Genomic DNA, 19,986 nt, shown 5'->3' with positions numbered 1-19,986 from the left:
TGGTGATCAATTTACAGACAACCACACTTCTAAAGAAAATAAACTTTGCCTTCATAGAAGTTCCTTAGTTAAAGGGTGGTACTCAGCACTTGAAACATTTGCCTTGGAAGAATGTTGGCTGGCTTACTCTTGGGCAGGCAACTGTAGTTGTTGTAATCTGATGAGTGGCATGTACCTACTATCTCCAGATGATACTGTTCATTTTCAATACTCCCTAACTTCTGGCTCTGACAAATTTTTCTGTCTCCTCTTTTAAATTTCTCTCTGAGCCTTGTGCAAAATGTATGGTACAGATGTCTCATCCACAAACTGAGACCTCTACAGATTCTTATTTTCTGCATTTTGACCAGTGTGAGTTTTGGAGTTAATTGCTCTCAAGTGGGTAAAAAAAATGTGATGAGCGAGTAAGGGAATGTATTTATTTACTCTTATGATATTTATGTATTGGCTATTTTGATATAATATCCACATAGGAAAATAATTGTAGTAGACTCACTCCTGGCATCCATGAACTCCCCAATCATGGATGACCACAATAACAGTGCAAGACATACAATTCTTATTTCTCCTGTGCAGATTATTTTAAACCCAGTCGTATATGTATTTGGTTACTCACATAAAATTGGTGCCACTATTACCCTCAGGAGGAATATCTTGCAATACTTGTGTTACAGCTCACAGGGTTCACAAACAGGTTAAGACTGTTGATGACATTTTTCACCAGCAGCCTACATAGCACTTTCATGTCCTGTAAAAAGTAGCCATTTGGGAACAAAATTACTATTTAGTACCCACTTTATTTTCCCATGTCCTGTGGCCAAAGTTCTTTCAGCAAAGGGATTTTATTGATGAAGTTCTGCTGCAAAGCCTTTTTCTTAATAAAAAATATAATCTATGTTCATATATTTTCTTAAAAGTGTGTTTTACTTTAAAGATGCAACCTTACAAATCTTAGTGCATTATTCTAAATCTATAATTCAACTCAAATGACAGAATTGTTTTCATCTTTGTTTTTTCACATTTTAAGTTTAAAAATACTAAGCTATCATCATTCTAATATAAGCCTCAGAGAAATCTATGAATTTTGTCATTTGGAGGTAAAATAAATTCTCACACATCAGTATTCTCATCTCTTAATATCAGAGTTGTACCAATCTGTTTTAATAGTTGTCCTTAAGACTTTAAACTCTATGACAGTGTTTTTAAAATAAATCAATGTTAAAATTATATTAGTTCTTATTTTTATTTTTGAGTATGAGTATGTTCTTTGAGTTAAGTACCCATAGGGGACAGAAGAAGGCATTCAATCTCTTGGAACTGGAGTTACAGATGGTTGTGGACTGTAAGATATAGATACTCTAAATTTATTCTTGTGGTACCTACATATAAGATTGATATTTACCAACAGAGGAAATTATTCTAACATAACTAAACATACCCAATTCTGTGGGGAAAAATTTTTCAGAGAGTAAAATGCCTTTCAAAAAAGATACTTTGTACTTTAGTAACATGATAGTGAGTCAATCATCAGCTTAAACCAAACACCAGACTCTATGACCTTGACCTATATAATACACCACCTGATATAAAAGAAACTAAATAAAATAGCTGAGCAAATATTTGTAAACTATAGTTACAGTCCAGAGGAGCAAAGTGGCACAGTGATTTTAGTCTTTAGAGCTAAGTAGTCTGTATTTCCAGGCAGAATTAGGAAAAGATTGCAGGTATACTTACATTGCACTGTAATAGAAAGGCCTTTGCTCCTCTTTTGGAGGGACTATGCCAGACTTTGATGCAGATAGCAGCAGAGGTATCCTTCATAACCTCTAAAATTTAGCATCCAACATGCCATAGGGCCTTATTTTTTGTATTAACAGTGAGTTTTTATTATTCAATTTCATTTAATTATTAAGAGTAATGTGATTCACTCAACATATTATAGAACAATTTTGAAAATTTAATTAAATGTAATCACCCCCACCTCCACTCTAAGTCTTTCCATTTCTTTCTTTCACCACTACCATTTAAATTTATGGCCTCTAATTATTTTAATAATTTTAAGAGACACATAGGTGGATAAATATATAAATGCAATTGCTGGGTCCATTTAAGATTTTTTTAAGTATATGCTTTTAGGGCTGAGAACTTGGAATTGGATATCAATTTAGGGATTCATTTCTACAGAAGACATATATACCTCTTTAAGGAACCTTTAATTGCTTATTGTCTAGGGGAGCTCTATCTCCCATCCATGACTGTATTATCTAGAACATATTTTCCCACATTATATATCTATATTCTCTGGATCTTAGAGCTCTTGTCGCTTTTTCTTCCATTATGTTCATTGAGCCCTAGTGAAATAGGGGTTGTGTTGCCCAGTTTTCAATTTTGACTATGCATATGATGATCACTTGTCCTCTACATTTTACCAGTTACGGGTTTTTATAGCAGTCTATTTGCTGCAAAGAGAAACTTCTTTTATGTCCTGTATCTATAGTTATTTATATACATAAAATATAAGGAAATATTAAAATATATAAGGAAACTATTTATAATGCAACTAGGAATTATATTAGATTAGAAAAATGGGGTAATAGGATCTCCTGAGATCTATGACTCTATTAGTGATGAGAACTTGGCTACATTTCTTTCCTGTTAGGTGGGCCTTAATTAGAGTAGTTTTGGTTATTGCCAAGACAAAGTGCCACTGTTGTAGGTAGTATGGCCCCTGGGTGGGGCTCAGAGGATGCTGAGGGATGCTTCCACACTGCCCTAATAGTACAAGTGTCCATGTCCACTGGGTACCATATGACACAATATACAGAGTTCTAGTAAACTAGTAGAACCTCAGAATGGGTCCAACAGGGAAGTGGCTATTTCCCCACGTTTACAGAAATTGTCTCAGGTGCTGACATCATGGCACCTCTCATAGTGCCAATGGTATGGTTAGCTACTCTAGAGCTGTGTCTATTTGCTATTGGTCCAAAGGCTGTGCAAAAATGCTGCTGCTGAACAATGTAGTAGATTTGATCCTTGATGCTGATTTCTGGAGTATTTTTCCTATGATCATGACTCTGTCTCTCTCAACTCTTCCTGGATCCCAGTTCCCACACACTATTATATCATTTTTATACCTTTGTTGTGACTCATTCATGCCATATCAAGGAATCAAGAACACATTTATGTTTTATGAACATAAAACCTCAGGGTGAAAGATTTTAGAACAGATCCACCCTAATTTCTCTTAGTTGCATTAATCCAAATACTGCTTTTGGTAAGATGGTCATTTTTACTATTCTAATCTTGTCAGTCCATGATCATGGAGGATCTTTCCACTTTCTGAGGTCTTTTTCCATTTCTTTTTTCAGCAACTTGAAGTTCCTGCCATATAGATCTTTCAATTGCTTGCTTAGAGTTACCCCCAAGATATTTTATGTTACTTGTGACTACCATTAATGGTATTGTTTCCCTAATTTTTTCTTTGATCTTTTGTTTACCTAATTATAGAGGAAGCCTACTGACTTGTTTGAGTTAATTTTTACATCCAGCCACTTTGCTGAAGTCATTATCAGCTGGAGGAGTTCTTGGGTAGAATTTTGGGGTTGCATGTGTACTCTATCATAGCATGCACAAATAGTGATACCTTGAAGTCTTCCTTATATATCCCATTGACCTCTTTTTGTTGTATTTGTTTAAATGTAAAATTCCATTTTTAATGGAATAGTCTATGGATTAACATTTCAGGTGTTATCCCCTTTCCCGGTTACCCCCTCTCTCATTCCCCTCCCTCTGCTTCTATGAGAGTGCTTCTCTTTCCAGCCACCCACTCCCACCTCAACAATCTGGCATTCCCCTACACCAGGAAAAGGATCCTTCACAGGAACAGGAACTTCTCCTTACTGATGCCAGACAATGCCATCCTCTACTACACATGGGGCTGGATCAAAACAACACTGAGAGTCTACCTCATACCAGTCAGAATGGCTAAGATCAAAAAAATCAGGTGACAGCAAATGCTGGCAGGGCTGTGGAGAATTGCAAGCTGGTACAACCGCTCTGGAAATCTTTTTGTTATCATATTGCTCTATCTAGAACTTGGAGAAATATATCAAATAAATAGACAGTGGGCAACCTTGTTTTGTCCTTGATTTTAGTGGAATTCCTTCAAGTTTTTCTACATTTAGCTTGGTTACTGGTTATTGGTTTAATGTATATTTCTTTTATTATGTTTAGATATGGTCCTTGAATTTCTGATCTCTCTAAGGCTTTAATATGAGGCAGTGTTGTATTTTGTCCATTACTTTTTCCACATCACATGAGATGATCATGTGATTTTTAATACTTTGAGTTTGTTTACATAGTGGATTACATTATATTGATAGATTTTAATATACTGAACCATCCCTGTTTTTAATGTGTTCTTGAACTCAGTTTCCATGAATTTAATTAAATAATTTTGCATCAATATTCATAAGTAAAATTGATTTAAAGTTTGTTTAAGTATCAGCTTAACTCTGGCTTCATACAACAAATTAGATAGTGTTCCTTTGGTTTTTATTTTGTGGAAAAGTTGGTGAAGTATTGTATTGGTCTTAGATCTTCTTTGAAGGTCTGAGAATTCTGCATTAAAACTATCTGTTCCTGTGCTTTTTTTGAAGACTGAATGACTTCTTCTATATCCTTATGACTTATGGGACAATTTAGATAGTTTACCTAATCTTGATTTAACTTTGGTATGTGGAATCTGTCTAGAAAATCATTCATTTAATCTAGATTTTCCAATATAGGCTTTTGTAGTAAGATCTGATGATCTTTTGAATTTCTTAGGTTTATATTTTTATGTCTCCTTTTTTATTTCTGATTTTGTTCTTTTGCATATGATCTCTGAGCCCTTCCATTTGCCTAAGGGTTTATCTACATTCTAGCCTTTCTCAAAGTTTTAGTTTTATTGATTCTTTGTATTGTTCTCTTTGTTTATAATTATTTGATTTTAGCCTGGAATTTTACTATTTCCTGAGGTCTATTCCTCTTGTGTGCTTTTGTTTCCTTTTGTTCTAGGGATTTCAGGTATGCTGTTAAGTTGCTAGAGTAAGATCTCTCCAATTTCTTTGTGAAGGCTCTCGGTGCTATAAATTTTCTTCTTAGCATGCTTTCATTGTGTGCCGTAAGTTTCGGTATGTTGTTTCTTCATTTTCTTTATATGCTAGAAAGTCTAATTTCATTTTTTCTTTCTTCCCTGACCAAGTTATAATTGAGAAGAGAGTTGTTCAGTTTCCATGAGTATGTGAGCTTCCTGTTGTTTTTTGAAGAAGAGCCTTAGTCCCTGGTGATCTGATAGAATGGATGGGATTATATCCATCTTCTTGGATCTCTTGAGGCTTTTCTTCTGTGACTGATTATATGGTCAGTTTTGGAGAAGGTACCATTAGTGCTGAGAAGAAGGCATATTCTTTTGTTTTATGGTGAAATATTCTGTAGATATATTTTAAATCTATTTGGCTGATAACTGCTGTTAGCTTCAAGGTGTCTATATTTAGTTTCTGTTTCCGTGACCTGTCTATTGATGAGAATGGAGTGTTGAAGTCTTCCACTATTACTGTGTGAGTTTCAACGTGTCTTTTGTACTTTAGTAAAGTTTATTTTACAAATGTGAATGGCCTTGCATTTGGAACATATATGTTTAGAATTGAGGGTTCATCCTGTTGGATTTTTCCTTTGATGAGTATTAAGTGTCTTTCCCTATCTCTTGATAAATTTTGGTTGAAAGTGTTTTACTAAGTATTTGAGTGGTGACTCTTGCTTGTTTCATGGGAACATTTCCTTGAAAAGCATTTTTACAACCTTTTACTCTGAAGTAGTGTCTGTATTTGTCATTACATTGTGCTTCTTAATTCAGCAAAATGCTGGATCCTGCTGAATTTTAGTGACCACATTTCTTCCTCCCCTTTTCTCTCTCCAAACTCTATACCAAATATACATCCACACTCTTCTTTAAATTCAAGATCTCTTTTTATCAAATGCTTTTGTATGATATATGTCTTTGTATGTGCACATATATTCCTAAATATAACGTTTTGAGTGCATGCAATGTTATATGTTATGTATATTGGAGCGGCTGAATATTTGGCACTGAAAAACTAATTGGTGATAATGCTCTTCTCTGGTAAGGCCTACCTCTATCCTGGTTTACTCAGTTGCCTGTATTTCTTTGCAAATTGTTTAGGTATTTTAAAAAAAAAACTTCCACATGTGTTCATACAAAAACGTCTTAGATAATAAAGAGCTAGAAGGAATATACCTTAATAAAACAAAAACTATGAGATGAAGCCTACATTAATATCATTCTAGATCACTAGATTAGTGGAGCTCCCCTCACTAGAAAAGCTACTCTTTGCCACAGATAACAATTTATACAAAAAGATACAGTTGATCATTGTGCAAAAATAAGAGGGTGCATAGTGTAGATGGCCTGAAATGGGACATCTGTATTATAATCACATCCCCACAAAATTCAGAGATAATTTCCATATAAGGGACAAAAGGATTGTAACAACCAGAAGTTCTTTATACCTGTGATAAGATAAAGTTTTTTGAACATTACAGGGCCATTGTGAATATGAACTCAACATTATCCATGTATGGATGCAAAAACCCAGGAGAAAGTCAAACTACACAAAATCCCAGCAATGATAAGAGGATAATGTAGTCCTACTTCTGGCCAAGTGTCATTTTTTTCAAAGCTATGATCCCTCGTACTGTGACTATGTTCCAGTGCAGAGTCATGCACTATGTACATGCTAGCAGAAGTAAATGGAATTAGTATGTTTCGAAGATAATATAAAATTGGAAGGGAAAACAGTCAGGGGTGATTAGGGTTGTTTTGATCAAAACACGTTATAAGCAACTTGAGATTCTCATACAATAAGATTTTAAAGTTATGAAAGACTGGAAGAACAAATTAAACACCTTGGGTAGTAAGGAGAAGGGAAGGCAATGACTGATCCCACGTGTTGTAATGCTGTATGTCAGAAGGCATGAAAGCACAGATGGTAGCCACTCGTGTGGTGCTGACATCTGTGAAAGCTGGACAATCTTTATTTTCCCACAGGCCTACATTAATCATAAATATCTGGATTTTCATTTAAAATTATGAAATAAAATTATTTAGATATTCAGTCCTTGGATAAAATAATCAAAACAACTAAAAACAGAAAGATTGTGTTTTAAAGAGAATGTTTAATTTGATGTTTTCAATTTAAAATCTCAAGAAATCAGAATATTTGGCATATATATGACATATATATACATATATATATATATATATATATATTTATGGATAAATTTATGATACTTATATGTGCATATAGGTATATTTATGATCCAATGCATAGCTCTATGTCCATGTGCAAACTAGCAGAAGTAAATGGTTTTAGTGGGTTCCAAAAAGAGTACATAAAATTGAAAGAGAAATCAGTAGGGAGAAGGGGAGGAATAAATGTAGCTTTGGTCAAAATATTTCATAAACATATATTGAATATTATATATAAATATATATGTGTATACATATAATATACATGCAAGAGAAACAAATATATTTTAATACAAACAAAATATTGTAAAATAGGCCTTACTATTACTGTACTAATTCTTAAATATTTTGCACATCCCACTTTCCACATCTCATTTTGATCAATAAAGCACATGGCAAATTAGGTACATTTTGAAAATAATTCATAGCTCAAAATGTGGTGCATCCTTTCTATTTTGAAACTTCTACATATCTTTTATTTTCCTTTCATATATGAGCTGAATCTAAATTCAAGAGGAAATTACTGCTTTTCTCTCCTCAAAGATGTGCAACATAATTTCAAAATGATATTAGTAGAGTATTAGATACCTCAATTTAACAAGAAAAGTCCATATAATAGTTGCTTTATGAATTTTTTTGTCTTATCAATTATTAGGTAAGCTGTTGAACTTGATATTTGTCACAGCTAGAGCATGCATATCAGGACATCCCCCACTGCATGTAGTTCCTTGAGGCAAGATCAAATGAACAGATGTTAATCTAATCAGATCGTCTCCTGTACACTGTTGAGCAAGGGGAGCTTAGGGCAATTTCGGCTTAACTAAAATATATCTCTACTTCCTGCAAGAATAAGTGCTTCCTTTTATAACATTATTTTCTATAAGGAAGTATTCAGGGAAATGCTTCATATTTCTTAGGCAGTTTGCAAAATCAGAAAAATAAACTTCTACAAGGTTATAGGTCCATTCACTGACTAGCAGGATAGGAACATGTGGGAAAATCTGAAAACCATGTCAGTTCAATCACATGACCTAAAAAAACCTTAAACTTGAAACATTTTTAAACATGTCAAACACAGTTTTATTTATTTATCTACTGAACCAAAACAAGGCTAAATAGTTTACTATGTCAAGGAGTCTATGGTGAATGAAAACTCTAATACATTAAAGAGAAAATAGTAAAAATCTGAAATAAAGAACCTAATAAATGATGTCGCTCCAAGGGAGAATCCATGATCTTAACTTCAACATAAGAGTTTTAAATGTGTCGCTACCCATGGATATTCAGACTAATTTCTTTTTTTACATTTTGAGTTAGGTGATTTTACTTTAAGAGTAACTGAATAGAAGTATGTCTTCCACTATCTTGAATTGTGTTTTGGAAAATGACAGAAATTATGTGAGAATTTTTACTAAGGAAGAACAAGAGTGTAATCGCTAGGAGAGAAGAGCCTCTTGAGCATAAAGAAAAGAGAAGCTCTCAAAATGAATGCCATGGTGCTGCTGCTCTCTATCTCTAAGAAAACTGTTATGGAGAGATGGAGAAACTGAGCAGTGTTGCTGAGATGAGGAAACAGATGTCAGGAGGTTACCGCAGGTTTTACCATTTCCCCCTTCCTATTAGGAAGAAAGAATCAGTGATTGTATATAGCTGTTTTGAGAACTCTGTAGTAGAAAACAGGTATGTTTATAATCTTTTACCTTGAAAGACTGTAATTCCAAATGTTCTTTGTGAAGTAATGAGGCTTCTTATTTTATGAGAAGTAGTATTCTCCTCTGCATGTCTTGAATTCCATACTGCCTTGTATCATACTACTTTAGTCCTTCTGTTGGAATAAATTAACAGTGTGATTAGTGTTTTTAGATCTCCAAATTTTGGATCTCTGTGTGATGTATGTATTATTAGTTGAAAATTCTTCTTGTACTTGTAAAGCATTCCTAGCTCTATAACATTTTTCACTGCCACTTCATTTATTTTTCTAACAACTGTTTCATCTAACTCACCATAGAAAATTCTACTTGATTTATAAAGAGTTGCATTAGCTCTTGAATCCCAAGGCCACAACCTTAAGAGTACATAATTACTCATATGTTCTTACAAAAAATTATAAACATGTTTTTTACAATTTTCAAATGATGTAGTTATAACTGGAATTGGAAAAGAAATGCCAGTAATCAAAATAGGAACTATTCTTCACACTAAACCTCTTTCATGAAATTTACAAAATTAATTTCATATTATGGTTGTTTTATGTGAATGTGTATTTGTGAACCACATGTATGTTTGGTATATATGAGGGTCAAAAGATAGCATCATATCTCCTGGAAATAGTGTTAAAGGTGGTTGGAAACTGTTATGTGATTGTTTTAAATAACTTTTGTCTGATAGAAATTCTCCCAGTACTCTTAACCACTCAGTAATGTCCTCAGTCATGCAAAATAATTTTTCTTGTCTTATTAGTATTAAAAATAGCCTTTTCTCATTCTGCTGCTCTCTGTTCCAGAGACAGCCACATCTTATCACACAGTGCCAGCCTTGATGGTAAAGATCAGTGTGAACAGATTTGGCCCTATTGGGTATGTGGTTATCAGGGCTGTCTTTTGCTCTGCACTTGGCAAAGACTATTGCCATCAATGAGCCCTTCATTGATCTCAACTACAGGGTCTACATATATAAGTATGACTCCACCTCTGGCAAATTCAATGGCACAGTCAAGACTGTGAATGGGAAGCTTGTCATCAACAGGAAGCCAGCTTCCAGGACCGAGATACCACTAATGTCCAATTGGGTGATGCCCATGCTGAGTATGCTGTGGAGTCTACTGGCATCTTCACCACCATGGAGTGCCGGGGTCCAGCCGGGAGGTGGGTCTTTCTTGTTGATTCTTCTTGAGGCAGTGAAGGGAGAAGAGCATTGGCAGAGGGTAAGATGTGGTCTTATGAAATGCAGTTACCTCTTGTCTTACAAGATACTTAGGGTTGCTCTATAATATTCAAAAGGGTACTTATCTAAAGTCTAAGTTACTGTGCTACTGTAGCTGACCTGCCTTCCCTTCTATGTTCCTCTGAGGCAGAAACTGCAATCTCTGACACTTAAACATATTCCTCAAACAACAAAGGATGAGGTAAATAACCTTTGTACTATCTAAGCAAGGACAGCTCAGCTCTAACTTTCATCCTGCTAGTCAGACATCAGAAGTCATAGAAAGAAAAAGGGTCACTTTGAAAAGCGATTATAGCATTTATTACTAAGTTGTAAAAAGTTTCCCATGAAAGCTATCGAAGACAATTTACTGACCACATGAAGCTCAAGAAGAAGAAAGACAAAAATGTAGGTGCTTCAGTCTGTCTTAGAAGGGGGAACAAAATACTCACAGGAGGAAATACAGGGAAAACGTGTGGAGGAGAGACTAAAGGAAAGGCCATCCAGAGACTGCTACACATGGGGATCCATCTTACATGCAGTCACCAAACCCAGTCACTATTGGGAATGCCACAAGGTGCATGCTGATATAGCTCTCTCCTGAGATTTCTGCCAGAGTCTGACAAATGCAGAGGCCATCCATTATACTGAGAACGGGGATTCCCAGTGGAGGAGGTAGAGAAAGGACTGAGGTAACTGAGGGAGTTTGCAAAGTCACAGGAAGAAGAAAAATATCAACCAATTATATACCCCAGAATTCCTAGGGACCAAACTACCAAACAAAGAGTACGTTATGGAGCTACCCATGGCTCCAGTCACATATGTAGAAGAGGATGGCATTGTCTGGCATAAATAGGAGGGGAAGCCCTTGGTCCTGTGAAGGCTCATTTCCCCAACGTAGCAGAATACTAGGATGCTGAGGTGGTAGTAGTGAGTATGAGGGGGAGCATCCTCCGAGAAGCAGGGGAGGGACGATGGGAAAAGGGGGAAGCTTGAAGGGGTATAACATTTGAAATGTAAATACATAAAATATCCAATAGAAAAAATTAAAAAAAGAAAATAGGAATATGTCAGTTATATAATAGATGAAAAATGAATTATAGTCAGTGGTAAGAACAAATTTCATGTACTTAAAAATATAACATGAATGAAGCATAGTGATATATTTGGCAAATAGTTTTACATATACAAACATATGTGAGAGAGATTAATATATAAAGGCTCATGTAAATAAGTATATGTAATATTTATCACGCCCAAAACAGAGGTCTATATTGAACATTCCCAGATTCTCCAAAGGGTATTTTTCCCCTCACCTGTATTCTGAAACTTAATTCCTATATTTCTTAGAACTTTATCATAGTATACTAAAGAATTCAGGTCAATGTAAGTGTAAGAAGTTAACTTGAATTAGGAATTCCACTAATCTTTACAAAACTATCAATAATCTTTTTAAATTTTTTGTTTGTTTTTCATTTCTTCTTTTCTTTTTTACTTCTTTCTTCTCTCTCCCTCCCTCCTGTTCCTCTCTCTTCTTTCTTTCTTTCATTTTTTCACTCCAGAATTTATTCCCCTCCTGGTCCATTCTAGGACTGTTCCACCTACCACACCTCCTCTCCACATCCTCGTCTACACCCCACCCACCCCACATGACCTCTAAACTCCCTGGAGCCTACAGTCTCTTGACAGTTAGGTGAATCTTCTCTGACTGAACCCACTCCCGGGATTCCTGTACTCTATATGTGTTGAAGGCTTCATCTCTCATCTGGTGCATGCTGCCTGGTTGGTGATCCAGTGTCTGAGAGATCTTGGGGGTCCAGGTCAATTGAAACTGCTGGTCCTCTTACAGGGTTGCCCTCTTCCTCAGCTTCCTCCAGCTTTTCTCTAATTCAACCACAGGGGTCATTAGCTTCTGTTCATTGATTTGGTGCAATTATTTGCATCTGATTCTTTCAGCTGCTTGTTAGGTCTTTCAGAGTGCAGTCATGATAGGTCCCTTTCTGTGAGCGCTTCATAGCCTCTGTAATGGTGTCAGGCCTTGGGACCTCCGCTTGAGCTGGATCTCCCTTTTGGCCTGTTTCTGGACTTTCTTTTCCTCAGGCTCTTTTCCATTTCCTTCCTTGCATTCTCTCACACAGGAAGTGTTATGGGTCAGAGTTTTGACTATGGGATAGCAACCCCATCCCTCACTTGATGCCCTGTTTTTCTGCTGGAGGTGGGCTCTACAAGTTCTCAGCCTTTTTTCATACGATAATCTTACAGATTCCCTTTCTCCACTCCTCCTAACTCTCCTCCACATCATCTTTCTATGAGATACCGTCTTTCCCTTCATTTGCTCTTCAGAAAAGAATAGGCAGAGAGATTGTTGCCTCCAAGAGATGAGAGCCAACATGACAGAACAAGATGCAATAAGACAAAGCAAAATCATACTGAGGCTGGACTTACACAGAGAAATTCAGATTTGTGTCTCAAATCGCCATTAATTGTGGACGACAGGTCCAAGAGTGAAAGCTTGAACTTTTATAACTGTCATAATTCCTGTTTGATATCCTTCTTTCTTTATGTACATTGTTTAACTGTACACATAATTTTGATCTATTGTTTTCATCCACGATAGACAGCACAATATATATATATATATATATATATATATATATATATATATATATATATATATACTCACCCTCTTTAATCCTTTCCTTCCCCGTAAATTTCTGATCCACAATCCCTTCCTACTAACATTTCCTTGACCTCAGACCATTTTTTTCTGCACTTCTATTTAGGTGTGAATATTCAATACTTGTCTTTATTTATTGTTCTTATTTTTCTTAACATAGCATGCTCTAACTCTATCAGTGTTTCTTCATGTTACTCTTTATCTGCACCATTTTATCTCTATCTCTACCTCTATACCTATATCAATATGTAATATAGATATGTTTCTGCAGTAATGCATATGCATGTATGTGCATATGTATGTTTCATATGTATATTATGTTATATATTTATATATAATTTATCTTTTCTGATTAACATTCATATTTTCTATGTTATCATGTCTTATATACTGAAAATACTGCTGCAGTATATATGAGCATATAGTTATCAGCTGTTTCTTTGAAAATGTATGAATGTGTAAAGAAGGCAGAATACAAATTAGGTGTATGCTTTTAATTTTATGAAGGATCTACATGTTGTTTTGGGATGTGTGATTTAATTCTCCAATGAATGCATTTGGTCTTAGTCCTTTTTTAAGCAAAAGATTTCTAATTACTGCCTCTATTGCAGTGAATGATAATCTTTTGTATAAATTATTTATTTTATCTTCACTTCATTATATTACCATACTTACAAACTAGCTACACTACTTAGATGTTGATCAAAAATGTACAAATCTTTCCCCATTCTGCATCCTTTTCAGTTTTTTCCTTTTTATTATATACAAAAACATTATTAAGATTTTCATTTTCTTTTTATTATATAAAATTATTATTCATAGATTATAGTTTTACAATACAATTGGGCCATTTTCACACCCTTGTTCAACTTATTTGAGATATACTACTCTATCCTACACTTACAACTTTGTATTATTTTTATCATAAGCTTATTAAGTCCTATTTGTATATATTCTTAGATATGTGCCCTTTCTTTTAATCTATGGCTACACATTAAAATGAACTGGCTTTCCCTCTCCCAGCAGCTATCCACTGCCATTAAGTCTTTGACTCTGGGTGAGAATTCATATCCTATGCCCAAATCTGTGGTGCAATATGGTCTGTCTTCAATTTGCATGCAACTTCTGTATGCTGTGAGTTGATTTACATGAGAGGCATTCATCCATGGGTATAAAAATAAATCATTAGTTGTCATATTTTTTTCATCTAGCCAAATAAGAGTAGAATGTTCTGCATAGTTCCTATCATTAGGCTATATACAGGTTCTAGGCCCTACAATGTTGTCAAGTAGGTGTTTATACCTATAGAATGAGATTTAAGTCTAATCAGAAAGTGGTTGGTTGTTCTCATGATATTCATTTCACTATTGATCAGTTGGCATATCTCCTGATGATTTTCTCCTCTGTTGCAATGCATAGGACCTTCTACATTATGCAAGTTAGTCTATAGTATAAAATTTGCAGATAATTTTCCACAATACACTAGTAAACATATATGTCTTAGACAATAATGTCTTATAGTTATATTCTGCATTCTGAAGGGTAACCAAAAGAAATGTTTAGAAGTATATAATACTACCTCACTGGTCACAGAAAATACAAATTAAGATGAAATAAATAATTTAAGCAAAACCTTACCATCCTCTACAATAGATACAGTAAATAGAAATCTTCTGCCTAAAAAAAGACCAAGATCAAATGCACACATTAGAGAATTAAATCACACTTCCAAAGGAGAACACCAATACCCCTTAAAATGTCATATAGAATATAAAATGAAGGAAAATTTCCACATTCATTCATGAAGTCAGTATTTCCTGAAATTAGATACCAAGATCCATCACTTAATTTCTTATTGTTTCTCTAAATAATCATGATCCACTATCTCAGATGAACATGGACACCAAAACATTCAATTAAATACTTGCAAAACACATTCAAAAACACAAAAAAGTATATCCTCCACTATGATGTTGGCTTCATCTCAGAGCTGCAGGCACAGCTAAACATATGTTAATTAATAAATTAACCTACCATATAAGGTGACTGAAATACTAAAATCATATGATTATTTCATTAGATATAGTAAGACCACAGTGATCATCTAGGTAAATAGTAGTTACCATTTTATAAAGTTTGTTTCTCTTAAGAATAATCATAGTAGACTTTTTTCAAATAGTTGCTGGCTACTTATACTTCATCTTTTTACAAGCTATATTTTCTTGATTTTTTTCAATTGGATTATAGTATGATAGGAATCTGAAATGTCCCCACAGGCTGACATTTAGAATATTTGTTCTCCAAATGGTGGCACTATTGTAGAAGACTATGAGACCTTTCAGGAATGGGCCTTGTTAGAATTAGTAGGAATTGGCACTTTGAAGTTACACTATTCATTTGTTCTTGAACTCTTTTCCTACACTCTCATGATGTAAAAAGCTTCAACTGCATGTTTTCACTGCAATATTCTAAAGTTGTCTTTTTTGTGTGCTGTGAATTTAGTTCCCCAAACCCATGTTGAGAAGCTGAAACTCTCTTTAATCAAAATTATCCAGAATTGTCAATGCATCTGGCACACATGGATAGGTATACAATGTACACATTCTCCCCCTTCATTTACACACAATTATAAATAAAAATTATATGCATATATATAAAATTTCTTACCTTAAGCTGTTATTAGCAGTTATTGCCACAGCAGCACAAGAGTTAGTAATACAGAAAATTTACCAGTAACACCAGAAAGTAGCAACATTCATGTTGAAAAACAGGAGATACAAACTTAGAGAAGCCCTATAATACCGTAAAGCTAGCTTAGTGAGAAATTCTGGTAGAAGTTCAGAAGACAGAATGTTGGGTAGGTAAATGACATTTTAGATGGGAACAAGCACTCTCTTCCTAATTGGATACAAAACTGCCTATTACCTTAACATTGCAACACTATATGATTATCTACATATGATAAGTTACATTCCAAGATATCTTATGATGCAAGTGATCCATAGACTAGAGATCCATATATATATATATATATATATATATATATATATATATAAAACTGTGTCTAATTATAATTGCTAAGCACTTAAAGACCAAGTAATTGGTGCCTGGTCCTTACACTATTTGGCATTTGACTTACTGTCCACACTGTGCTTGTTTTCCAGTCAGAAACTTCAAGATCACAGGGGCTTTTACCAAGATATCAGAGAAAAACTTATGTGGCAAGGTAACATGTAGCATGCTTGAATTCTTTCAGGGTCCTCCAAAGGGGGTAATACATGAAAGACAGAGAGTAAAACCTCAGCCAAAGTAATCTATAGGGACTAGATGAAGAAAATACCTCATGAGAAAAGATACATGTGCTATTGAACTGACATGAGAATTATGCTTTATTATTCAGAAATGTTAAATTGTATCTTTGAGATCTCCCAAGTTTAATGAACTCGGATGATCCTACCTTGTATCACAAGGTACGAAGCACAAAGATGCAGGACTTATGTCTCCACTACTGTCTTTTGATGATGCTTTGGTACATTTCCCACTAGAGCATGTGAGCAGACTTACAGTATATGCCTTGTAGTCTTCAAATCTAATTATAAAGCAATTATTTAATATCAAAACATTTTAACAACTATGGCACTAGTGGCATAGCTTTCCTGGCAATTCAAAATTGTATTATTCTTGATACTAACTTTGAAAAGCCTATTGAATTTTCTTCTCAAGCACATCACATACCCTGTGAAGGCAAACCAGTAGGGTTGAAGTTTCTAATTCACTGCATTGTTGTTTTAAAAATCTTGATGTCTTCAGCAATAGGACTTTATTATCTAGTTCTGGTAGGAAATACATAGTATTGGCATAATTCACGTTATTTTGGTGACCTCTGTCTCTTTTCTAGCTAACGACTTATTGGAAACTAACCCACACTTGTCACTAGATTTTTTAAAAACCTATATCCAGTTGAAGCAGTATTATAAATTTACATAGGATATCTTCACTCAAAGTCATTTTTAAATTGTGTGTGTACACTATCTAAACTACAAAGAAGACTACTACCAAAAATCTACACAGTTGATTTTTGTATAATATTCTATATATTCTTAGTTTTTGCTGAACCTCCCTCAAACTTCTACCTTTCCATTATATCTTCATATCCCTGTTTAAACCATTCCTGCTTAGTATTCTTTCCCTTTACTTCTCATGTGTTTGGCTCTCCCAGATCTTCCTTCCTGAATTGTTGAACATTTCTTCCTTCCTAGATTCTACAGATACTCATTCCAACTTAAACAGACAAATTTTAAAATGTTAAAATTAGACTCTCTGCAGCTAAGAGAAGACATATGGTACCTATCATAATGAATATTGGTTACTGCAGTCACTATATTTTTTAGTTATATCCATTTTTCTTCATTTCATAATTTTATTTTTTCACTCATCAATGTGTGTTTGTGTTTGTGTGTGTGTGTGTGTGTGTGTGTGTGTGTGTGTGTGTGTGTGTGTGGTGCATGTATGTCACATTTTCTTTGCTCATTTACTCATTATTAGACACCTAAGCCTCTGTTTCAATATGAGTTTCTTTGATGTGGGAAGACAATAAAACTTATCTTTCATTATAAGAGATAATAGTTTGAATGATGAACAAGGATTTCCTCAATTCAGTACTCTCTCTGGGCATTGGGCTCAGAACCACTATCTCAGACCCTGTAGGCTCTGCTGCATCTCCTACCCTCCCCTCACCTTGTCTGAAGAGCTTTCAGTGGCCACATCTTACATGGAAGTTTGTTTCTACTGCCCTGCCTGTTAGCAGGTGCTCAAGACTCTGGTGTGCACTGCGGCCTGTTAGCACATTTTCTCTAGAAAATGTTTCCTGATTGCAATGAGAGAAAGTGAAATGCATTGTCCCTTGCATTCTGAAAATGTGACTAGAAAAGAAAGAGACTGTCTGGAACAGGCCGTATCTCTTGAAAATATCATGAGGAAGTTTTTTTTTTTTTTTTTGTAGCTGCAGATGCTGTTCAAAAGATTCAATTTTATCACATGAGACATCATCACAAATCTTGTAAGAAATATCAAGATGAATATGGTGTTTCTTCTGTGATTCCAAACTTTAAGATTTCTCAAGATTCAGTAAGGAGCAGTAATAGCAATGAAGTATCTTCATGTAATAACACAGAAACTTATCAGGTGGATATAAGTTCTTCTGGGCATTCCACCTTTAAGTGTCCCTCATGTCAAGAGTCAAAAATCACTAGACAAAGTTTATTGGATCACTTTAATAGTAACAACCTATTTCAGATAATTTTTGAGAATCTTCAGCTAGGTGAGGAAACCCAATACCAAACTGCTGTGGAAGGGTCTTTTTAAGTAAACATGTTATATGTATAGATACCTCTTTATCCTTGCTACCTACAAGTACTATCTTTAAGAGGAAGATATGAAATCATGATTACAATAATTTTCTGTGTATATTAATAAAATGTTAATTAAGCCTACTGTATTAGGATTTTAATTGAAAATAAAGGTGGGTCACTTTAAAAAATAATGAAGAACAGAATGATATGGTCTGGAAAAAATATTGTGGTTGTGGGTTCTCCTTCAAGATTCATAACTGTGTCAGCCATAGGCAGTTGGCTAAGTTTCTATTATCAGGAATCATTTACCTATTGTTGAACAGGACTTAAGATATATTATATAGCTGTTAATTACCACCAAGTTATGCAAGCTAGTCTTTCACCCTTAGCATTTCACCTTTAGCATTTCACCAGTCTGTGCTTGTGTGATGGTTCACAGACATTACATCTGGGTAGTATTGCTAGTTGTTCTAATGGAAACTTGCATAGCACCTCCTTATGCCATGAAAGCTAGTCCTCAAAGAGGAGACTTATAGGTCAAATATAGCTTGGGTTCTATTGGTCCTGAGACTAAAATAAATGGTGTCTTTAGCAATAGGACCTGAACTTCAACCTCTGTAAGGCAACAAATGACAAGAACAACTTATAATACTTAGTGTATCCCTTGAACAACACTGACACTTCCAAAGGCAACTCCTTGTGTATTGGTAGCCCAGATGGGAAGATTTTATTTAAACGTTATATGTGTATTTCATTACATCTAGTTATATGTAGATGTATAATAATATATAATAATATGGTTCCTTTCCATGCTTTTCAGACACACTTACTGCTGTTTTATCCTCCTATATTTATATTCATTCCTACTTCATAATTAAAACACCCCACTTTCAAATTTATTTACTAAAATAACTTGTACCCTGCTATCTGCCTCTTTATTGTTCTCTACTAGAGAAAGATACCCTTTTACCTATCTATTTTTTACAATTCCATCAGGATATACATCCACAATTGAAGATTTTGAGGTAACAATCATGGATGAGAGAAATTGTGACTTCTGTCTTCTGTGTCTTGCTTACCTCACTCAATATGATCTTTCCTAGTTTCATTCATTTAATTGTAAATTTCATGACTTCATTTTTCCTTATAGTTGAAAATACTCCATAGTATGTATTACCACTTTTTCATTATCTATCCATCATTTGAAGAACATTTACATTGTTTCTGTTTCCTAATAAGTGTGATAAGAGCAGCAATAGATAGGACATAGCAAGTATTTCTTTGGAGGTAGAGTCCTTTGCTTATATATCCAAGGCTGGTATAGCTATTGTTCCAAGAACCCAAAGGACTCCATAATGTTTTAACATTTATTGTTAATGCATTTCACTTCACTGGATAGTCAGATTCCTAAGTGCTCTTATTTTATCCTATCATGTATTGGAATGTTTGTCTGCTTGCTTTTTTGGGTATGTACTGTATTGTAAATAGAAAAGCTATTGATTGTTACATGTTGATTTTATATTCTGTTACTTTGCTGAAAGTATTTGACATATTTTATAGCTGTCTATGGGAGTCTTATGGGTCTTTTATGCATGAATCACATCTTCTACTGATAGGAATAACTTCTCATATTACTTTTTTAGTTCAGTAAGTTTCTGTGGTCTTTCTTATGTAAAAATAAAAGAAGTATATACACCCTTGGATTTTCTTTTTTGAACAAATCATTT

At 34.5% G+C, this 19,986-nt stretch overlaps 1 long non-coding RNA gene and 1 pseudogene across 8 annotated transcripts in view; one reads left to right on the top strand and one right to left on the bottom strand.

Moving 5' to 3' along the window:
* LOC134481503 (uncharacterized) overlaps positions 1 to 19,986 on the bottom strand; it is a 133,104-nt gene that overhangs the window by 90,382 nt on the left and 22,736 nt on the right. Inside the window, exon 1 of one of the 8 annotated variants that reach the window (XR_015636350.1) lies at positions 617 to 748. The exons of the other annotated variants lie outside the window; for them this stretch is intronic. This is a non-coding gene — a long non-coding RNA (uncharacterized LOC134481503). Of the gene's footprint in view, positions 1 to 616; positions 749 to 19,986 lie in introns of those variants that run through there. 8 annotated transcript variants of the gene reach the window in all.
* On the top strand, positions 8,847 to 18,293 carry Rnf138-ps1 (ring finger protein 138, pseudogene 1; annotated as a pseudogene).

The sequence above is a fragment of the Rattus norvegicus genome, chromosome 13 (genome assembly GCF_021556685.1).
Source record: "Rattus norvegicus strain SHRSP/BbbUtx chromosome 13, alternate assembly SHRSP_T2T, whole genome shotgun sequence".
Classification (NCBI taxonomy): Eukaryota; Metazoa; Chordata; class Mammalia; order Rodentia; family Muridae; genus Rattus; species Rattus norvegicus.
Note: the sequence above shows the minus strand (reverse complement) of the source record. Positions and strands in the feature narration are given on the sequence as shown.